The sequence below is a fragment of the Peromyscus eremicus genome, chromosome 19 (assembly GCF_949786415.1).
Source record: "Peromyscus eremicus chromosome 19, PerEre_H2_v1, whole genome shotgun sequence".
Classification (NCBI taxonomy): Eukaryota; Metazoa; Chordata; class Mammalia; order Rodentia; family Cricetidae; genus Peromyscus; species Peromyscus eremicus.
The window spans coordinates 63,534,716-63,543,254 of NC_081435.1; the positions used below are offsets into that span (position 1 = coordinate 63,534,716).

Consider the following 8,539-nt stretch of genomic DNA (forward strand, 5'->3'; position numbering starts at 1 on the left):
TTGTCTGTGTTCTGCCATTTCCTTAAGGACACAAATGTCAAATTTGCACTGGCTGACCCCCAGTCTCCACACAGTCTCCCCAGGACAGGGGTCTTAAGGACAGGCTAAAGGGTGGGGGCCCAGGCTGTGTCTTCAGGGGGCTCTGCACCATGCCCAGCCCTGGAAAGGCACATCTTGTTTCTTTTGCAAAGGGCCAATGAGTCAAAGGTCATGGCCCGAAGCTGGGCCAGCACTCATTATCTGGAAGTTTCTAAGCAAGGCTTGGAACTCAGCTCCCTTCCTGTCTGGAAGCTTTCTGAGAAGAGTGTGGCTAGAACCGGCCTTCTTGTGGCAGCATCCCTGGCAGGAAACAGGCCTTGGACTCAGTGAACGGGCTGAGTCTAACTCACCTGCCTGGAAGGTGCATGGGACCAGACTAAACCACAGAGCATCGTCCAAATATTAGCTAAGGGAAATTGTTCACACCAGTGTTAACTCCACTATTCATCTCGTTTTAATTTACTGTTCATCTTACTGCCACTGAAAGCCACGAGTGTTCCAGAAGTAGGAACCTGTGTGTTTGCGACAGACACAGGCTTCCCATCCTTCCCTTGTCTGTCTGTGCCAAGACAGAGGGAAGCCATTACAATGACCAGGAAACAGAGCCATGAGAGAAAACCACAGTCATCAGCCCCGTCTATCTCTCCCTGGGATGGCAGACAGGAGCCAGAGCTCTCTGCTCTGTGAACAGCCCTTCCATTTAATCTGGCCTGTCTGGGAGAGGCTGAGCATCAGTTCTGCCGCAGCCAGCCTTGACAGACAGGGCCACTGGTCACAGAGCCAAGGGCTGGAGGGCTGGAGCCTAGACGATGCCCTTTGGCCTGTTTCCAGCCATTCCTGGAGATTCAGGAAAACAAGTCATTAGTCTGGAGGACTTTAATGATCAAATGAGAGCCAGGAGAAGCGAGGTCATAAGTTTGAAAGCACCAGGGTCAGTGTCCGGGAAGACAGTGAAATGACTGCAAACCTTGTCTTGTCCGAAGGGGGACATGGCTGGCACCTTGTCCCCAGATAGTGGTGTCTAGCACTAGGGCAATGGTGGGGTAGAGTGTGTAGCTTGGAAGGTTACCAGCTGCCTTCCCCATTCTCATCTCCAGCCATAATTTTATTATCTGTTTGAGTTGGAAGCATCTTCTAGATCATGCCTCATTTATCGACAGGGAGACAGAGAAAGCTTGTCCAGAGCAGTGGTTGGTCTCCTCCCATCTCTTCTTAGAATCCCCTCCTCCTTCTCCTTTTTCCTTCTCCCCCCCCTCCACACTCTGTTTTAAGGCTTATAGCACATTCCAAGAAAAGAAAATCTAGGACACTGAAAAAAATTACCTATGCTGTTTATTCATTCTTGCCTGGAGAAGCCATTCACTGTAATGACCCTTCCAAATTAATCAGACCTGTAAATACTCAACTGTGGGCTGCCTGCAGAGAGGCACCTTCCAGCCACTGGCGGCAGCTGCTAGCGGGTTCTACCTGGAGTCCTGAGTTTCAGGGCTGCTCAGCACAGCCTGCAGACCTGCTTCATGCCAGGCGTCCCCTCCAAAGGAGGCAGAGGAGCCCAGGAGCTCTTGGAACGGGACGTGTGGTCCTGAGGCAGGCACAGGTCCTTGTCCTTCATCCAGGGCTTCACTGGGAGGGGCACCACTCAGACTAGAATGCAAAGCAAGACTACTGCAGTCAGTGCAGGATACAGCAAAGAGCAAACACCAGAGGGGTCTGGAATCTGGAAGACTCCTGAGGGATGTGGGATTTGATGTGAGCCCAGAAGAGTGGGCCGAGGCACAGAGGGCAGGCAAATGGAAAATGCACTAGAACCCTGTCCTTAGGGAAGTGGTTCTCAACCTTCTTAATGCTGCAATCCTTTAATATAGTCCCTCATGTTGTGGTGACTTCCTGCCATAAAATTATTTTCATTGTTACTTCATAACTGTATTTTTGCTACTGTTATGAATCATAATGTAAATGTCCATGTTTTCCAATGGTCTTAGGTGACCCCTGTGAAAAGGTCATTTCACTCCCAAAGGGTCACGACCCACAGGTTGAGAACCACTCCCCCAGAGGGACGCAGATGCTGTATGCAGATGCACAGAAGGACTCTGCCTCTCAGCATGTAGGCCCTGTGTGCAGCCTCATGGCACAGGCCCGTGCCTGTCAGCTGCCCTGAGCAGTATGGCCACCACTACCCTGTTCAAGCTTGAGAGTGACATGGGCCACTCTGATCTCCAAGATGAAGATTGACTCAAGCCCTGAAGAACCTCATGAGCTTTGCACCAGTGTTACAGATGGATTTCCAAACTCGAAACAGAATGTGTGTGTGTGTGTGTGTGTGTGTGTGTGTGTGTGTGTGTGTAGTACTTACCATTTTAGCCACTTTTGAGTGTGCAGTTCAATGTCACATTGCTGTGTACTCATCCCCATCAGAGCTCCCTCCTCTTCCCTACCTGGGACTCTGTGCTCATAACCACCACCCCCAGCTCAGCCACTCCTGCCAACCCCCTCTCCTCCCCTCCCCCCCACCGTACTTTTTGTCTCAACAAATGGACTTGTCAAGTAAGGGGAAATATGCAGAAATGGTCTTTCTGTGACTGGCCTCGAGGTTTTTCCACAGTATAGATGTATCAGAATTTCTTTCTTTTTGAGGGGTGAATGATATTCTCCATATGATTATACCTTCCACATTTTATTATTCACTCAGTGAATGTGACTTGGGTTGCCTCTATCTTTGGCTATTGGGAATGAGTCTGTTTTGAACATGGCGCACAAATCTGAGTGCCTTGTCCCTTCAGGCCTTCAAATGATCAACCTGAGCTATGGCTGTGACTCCAAAGGGCCTTCTCTTCTCATCCTGAAATACATCAGTTATGTGGCAATTGTCTCCTTCTGTGCTTTACCAAGTTCTTCCTTTACCTTCTGAAATGTATTTAAGTGTGACATGGTCTAGTCCCAGCACCTCAGAGGCAGGGGCAGGAAGTGTACCCAGGAGTTTGAGACCAGCCTGACCTGCATAGCGAGTTCCAGGCTAAACAGGCCTACAGAGTGAGACTCTGTCTGAAAAAAAAAAAAAACAGAGAGAGAGAGAGAGAGAGAGAGAGAGAGAGAGAGAGAAGGTATTTAGCCATGTTTGAAAAATCCAAGAAAATTCACTTTCAGGCTTCTTTTCCTCTGAAATCTTCCCTCCCCTGTTCCCCCCAAAAATTGAGGTACAAGTCAGAAGAAGCAGAGGGCACCCCGTCTTGAGGCATCCCTACCTGCTCGCATTAATTGTCCAAACTTACATTACAATGCATTACAGCAGTGACATGCTCGGGCACAAGGCAGGAGAATTCACAGTTCAGGTTAGCGTTGTCATTAACTCAAGTCTTTGGTGTCAACTCCCTCCCACAGCGGAGCGTCCCTGCGTGGCCTCGCAGTCAACCTCCCCGATGCATTTTCTGGCCTTTGTTGGTTTGTGTCAGCTCTTGAACATTATTTAAATGTAGTTTGGGGTCCATGAATGCAATTACCATTGTGTTATTATTCAGAGGCAGATTGTTAAGATGCAGGCAGCTGTACAAGGAGATGCCCTGTGCTGTGAGGTCCAATTTAGGAGGGCCTTCTGAGCCCGCGCGCACCGTTGCTAGGCAACCCCATGCTACAGAAGTGGAGGCCTCGCTGGCTCCGGAGTGGGAAGAAGCCCAGTGCCTTCAGGGAATTGGAGGCAGTGGTCAATCGGAGACTGGCAGGGCGCCGGGAGCGGGAGGAGGCGGCGTGGGCAGAGCCTACAGGCCTGCAAGAGTGGGGGCGCCCACCCAACAGAACATGGTGTTCCCAGGGAGGGGAGGGGAGTGTGCTGCAGGAAGGAACGTGTGGAGAAGGTGTGGAGCCCGAGGCCAGCCAGGAAAGCTTGAAGGATACCCAGAGCAGATGCTAATGTGCTTCTCCCTGCCTGTCCCTCTCTTTGCAGGAAATGAGCTGGTTTGCAGAAAAACCGGTGGCCTGAGATTGAAGCCTAAGGAGTCGGTGCCTGTGAGTATGAATTTTGCTTGTTGAGTTTTGTGGTTTTTGACAATGTTTCTGGGAATTGGGCAGTTTCCCTGCTAAGGGCAGGAACTGTGTGACCTGGGTGGAATTGACTTTGGATTCTTCTGGAAGGTCCTTCTTATTGGGCAGGGCTGGTCCCAAGTACATAAGGCATCAAGTTGAAAGAGGATGCCTTGAACCCTGCTCTGGCCTCTAAGTAGAGAACACCCCTGGAGGCTCCCCAGACAGAACTCCGTGGCTGTGGACCTGTGAGTGGGCAGTGAGAGACTGCCCTGCCACACCGAGGGACTGGGTCTGCCCTGTTCTAAGTTTGCTGTTAGGGTGTCCCTGTTGGAACAATTCTTTCACACACCACAGAACAGTGTGCTCAACCCAGAGCAGTGAGTCAAACTAATCCTGTCATCAGTGTGGGAAGAGATGCGTGAGACAAAGAACCTTCTAGAAGGGCACATGGACCTGCTCTGGCTCCCATGGCACAGAAAGAGACTCCAGTGATGGGGAGTGGTCAGAGAGAACCCTCTGGGGAACGACAGACTTGATCTGGGCTGTAGGGGAGGGAGGGAGGGAGGCAGAGCAGAGGCCTCACCAGGGAACACACTGAGGCCTTTGTGAAGGGCAGCACAGGAGAGGGGTCTGATGAGTGGAGGAGAGGTTGCTGAGGCTGGGCAAGGTGCTGAGGGCCCAGAATGGCTCCGTGAAGGGTCTAGATTTGAAGAACCAGCATGCAGTAAAGTATCCCTCACCTGTGTAAATAAAAGTAAATTTAGCCCAGTTTGTCTGCTGTTCCATTATGTGCAGATAACTGTGTGGATTTTTTTTTTTAACCAAACTTGAGACTGACCTGGAGATCAGCACATATTAACACTGGATAGACACAGGAAACCCGTGTTTGAGATCTTCCCTAGGCCTTAGAACGTGTCTCTCCAATACACACAGAGCCGTCGGTAGACAGCCATAACTGAGGGCTGCTATCACCCATGAAGCCAGCCCTGGGGACACACTACGCTTTAAGTGGACTGTCACCAAGATCACGCTTGTTCTCCTGGAGAGCCACTGGCGCCCAGGCTGAGGGACAACTGAAATCTCTGTCTCTGAGAAATGCAAGCCAACGGGAGGGGCTGGCTATTTCGAAATACCAGTGCCAATCAAAGTAGTATTTAGAGAGCATTAGCTGCTTACACACATTTCGCAGTCTTGCCTCTCAAGAGCATCACAGAGATTCCAGGTATTCCTGTGGTAAAACTAGAAACACTGAGGATGAGACTGGCTAAAAATCTGCGCAGATTCACTGGGCTGATATGCGGCGCTTCTGAAACACTCACCCAACCTTCTGCTGCAGAACACTGGATCTCTCTAATTAAAGTCCAGCTGGGCCTGCCCGTACCCCCATTGGAGAAGCAGAGTAATGATGGTCGCATGGCCCCCAGGTCCTGTTGTCTGGATTCTCTTCTTTCTAAGGCCAGTGTATTGTGTCTCTGGCTTTCAAAGGCAATACACCAGCCCAGTGGTCTCTGATAGGAAGGACAGTGGTTATTCTGCTGTCCTCAAAGCAGAAGGTCATGTGCACATCTAACACTAGGGGCCAGTCTATTAACATGAGAGGGCTCTGCTGGCAGCTATTGGTGAACAACCTGTTAGAGTCTCCTGGGAGTGGAGCCTGAGATGGTATGAGGCCCAATGTGACACATTAATAGAGAACACTTGCCAGGGAGACAGGGCGGCAAGGGTGAGAGCCAGGTTCCCATCAAGGATATGTGCTAGGGTGAGTCTCCTCGGTTCCATACACAGCACTGTGGTGATGTATGGGTTGGAGACAAGGCTCGGGATATATATGCCCATTACTCCTCAGCCGTTGAACAGAGTGTGACTACTGACATCACCTGAGTAAAGAGCCAGGAGTCCAGCGACTGTCCCAGGCAAAAGCCTCATGCTATACACTCAGCAGCTGGGTAGGCACGTGCTGGTCGGTAAAGAGGACCTGGGCCTGGCCCCCGTGGCATTTACTTCCATGCCTAATTAGCATCTGTGTTGTAAAGACAGCCACGTGTCACAGACACTTGACCTGGCAGTCATCTTGACTACCACTCCCTTTGTGTTTTAGAAGCATGCGCTGGAGATGATGTGAGATAGTGATACTGAAGAGGCGGCCTCTAATAGTGATGTCTGTCTGTACTGAAAATGTGCGCTTTTATTAACTGAAGTCTTATTCTTGATTGGTGACTGTCTCGTGGTTCTTAATTGGAAAGTGCCAGAAGGTCTCCAGTAAACAGCCCCTTCCCAATCCCTAGCCCCCAGCCTCCATTCTCCTAGAGCCACCCAATGTTACTACAGCTGTGTGTTGCTTTTCACATCGACAACAGCATGATTTAGATGCCCGAGTCTGGTTACTATAGCGCCATATTGAGCGAGACCACCTTCTTGTGACTTGAACTCAGCTGTCTTTGGAGAGGAAACTGCTCTCTCTGGGGGATGGCTCAAATGCATACATGCTTTGTAGATGTTCCAAACTCCTTAGAACTTTTTCTGTGATAAGTGAGATGACAAGTGATAAGTGGTATGACAGTCACTCCCTAATTGCAATAATTGTTTAAAGCCAATCACACAGTTTGAGAATGCTGTACTAGAGCTCTTGGAATTCCCGAGCCTTTAAAATAACGTATTATTTCTCTAAACTCGTTATTTGGTGCAAATCACTGAGGCATTGCTGCACAAGTTACCTGCCGTCATTTGCGTCTTGTTTAATGGCTTCCTGATGTTCCCAGAGTGCACAGGGATGAACCGCATGGTCAGCACCTTGTGATTTCCTTGGGTGAGGTGATTTGAGCTTAGTTTGGAGGCACAGTTGGTGAGGGATGGGGTGGACTCCTTCACTTCCCTGTGGTAGGAGGCTCTAACATGGTATTGAGGCCATCTGTCAGCAAAATGGCCCAGATCTCCACCGTGTGATGGACAGATATGAAAAACCTGTACAGCCCTGTCACAGCTGGACTGGTTTGTGTGTCCTTAGTCCTATACCACTGGATCCCAGGCCCCTTGCTCACACTACACACCCGTCTTCTGAACTAGGTCTGATGGGTTTGGAATAATGCTTATGAAAACCCTTATAGCAGTTACTTATGTTCATGATCTAGCCTGTGTGCTTCTCCCTTGCAGCCAAACTCCCTGCTCTCAGTTCACTCCCCCACTCCCAGGATATTCTCTAAATTACAAGAAATCTTCTAACTTGAGCATGGCCTGTTCTAGCCCCAAGAGGGATTTTGGTGGCACCCCCTTGAAGACTTGGGGAAAAAAATCTCATTTCCGTCCAAGAAATTGAATCATTATCTAGATTGAAATAATATCTTTCCTCAACCTGCAACAAGATAAAGGATCGAATTGGTGAAGTTTCCTTATCACTGCAGTTTGCAGGACACAGAATAATGGCCTGTCACTGCCTCCGGCGGGTGGGTTCTGTAATACAGAGCCCATGGTGGCTCCTGACCTGCTTTGCATGGCTCGGTGTCCGTGGCGATGTCACACAATGCGGTTAATGACAAGTGCCATTATATGAAAAGGAGTAGTGTGGGGCCTAGAACAGCCCGAGCTATGTTCTACCCTATGGTAGCTGTACCCCCGCAGACAGCACTCAGGAATGGGGGAGCTAGCAAAAAAAGGTGGACATTCTTACTCTTCCAGAGTGTAGGTGTGCCAAAGCCCTAGGCTAAGCTTCGAGAGCTGCAGTTGGAGTGAAGAGGATGGTGGACTAGACCGAGCTTACGCTGGTGGACAGACCAGCTGTGGACGGACATCCCTCGGAGACAGCCGAAAGATAGTCAGGCTTCCGGTCTCGTTCACCACTGTTATGATCCAGCTCTGATCTCTTGCACTTCAGGCTCCTCCTTTTTCAGAGGAGGGTGGCACCAAAGAGGGCATCAGGAGAAAGAGGCGAAGTAATGTTTACGCTTAGTCCATGCTCCTGGCTGTTCCCCTCCGCCCTTCCTGCTCCGCTAGCTGAAGAGCCTTTGCCAATCCCAGGGCTAGTCCTGCAGGTGTCAAAATGTGGATGCAAGCAAGGACGCTTTTCTCACAGTGCTCAGCCCCATGCACTCCTGCATCCAAAATAAGTTTCTAGCCAGGTGGTGGTGCACACACCTTTAATCTCAGCACTCAGGAGGCAGAAGCAGGTGGATCTCTGTGAGTTCAAGGCCAGCCTGGTCTACAAAGTGAGTTCCAGGACAGCCAGGGCTACACAGAGAAACCTTGTCTTGAAAAAACAAACAAACAAAAATTTAAAGAAAGAAAAAAAGTTTCCTTAGCATCAGTGAATAAGGCCAGACTTTCTTGTCTACGTGACCCCATGGCCTGGCCTCCCCGCCCTCCCTATAACAATATAGACGTGACTAAAGAACACCAGTGTCTGACTATGGAGGGCTTCCTATGCACCAGCACTGTTCTAATGGGTTTGCAGACTTGATCCATGCAACCATGTACTTTAGAAGTGTTTAGC

General features: G+C 49.9%; 1 long non-coding RNA gene across 2 annotated transcripts; it reads right to left on the reverse strand.

The window, feature by feature from the left end:
- Positions 1–3,171: 3,171 nt before the first annotated feature.
- On the reverse strand, positions 3,172–7,787 carry LOC131895594 (uncharacterized). Of its 2 annotated transcripts, none has more exons than XR_009375229.1 (4): positions 7,721–7,787; positions 5,376–5,564; positions 4,640–4,796; positions 3,172–3,714 (listed from the first exon to the last, which is right to left on the reverse strand). It is a non-coding gene; the product is annotated as an uncharacterized LOC131895594 (long non-coding RNA). The 2 variants fall into 2 exon arrangements; XR_009375228.1 differs by having other exon boundaries at positions 3,172–4,036.
- Positions 7,788–8,539: the final 752 nt, after the last annotated feature.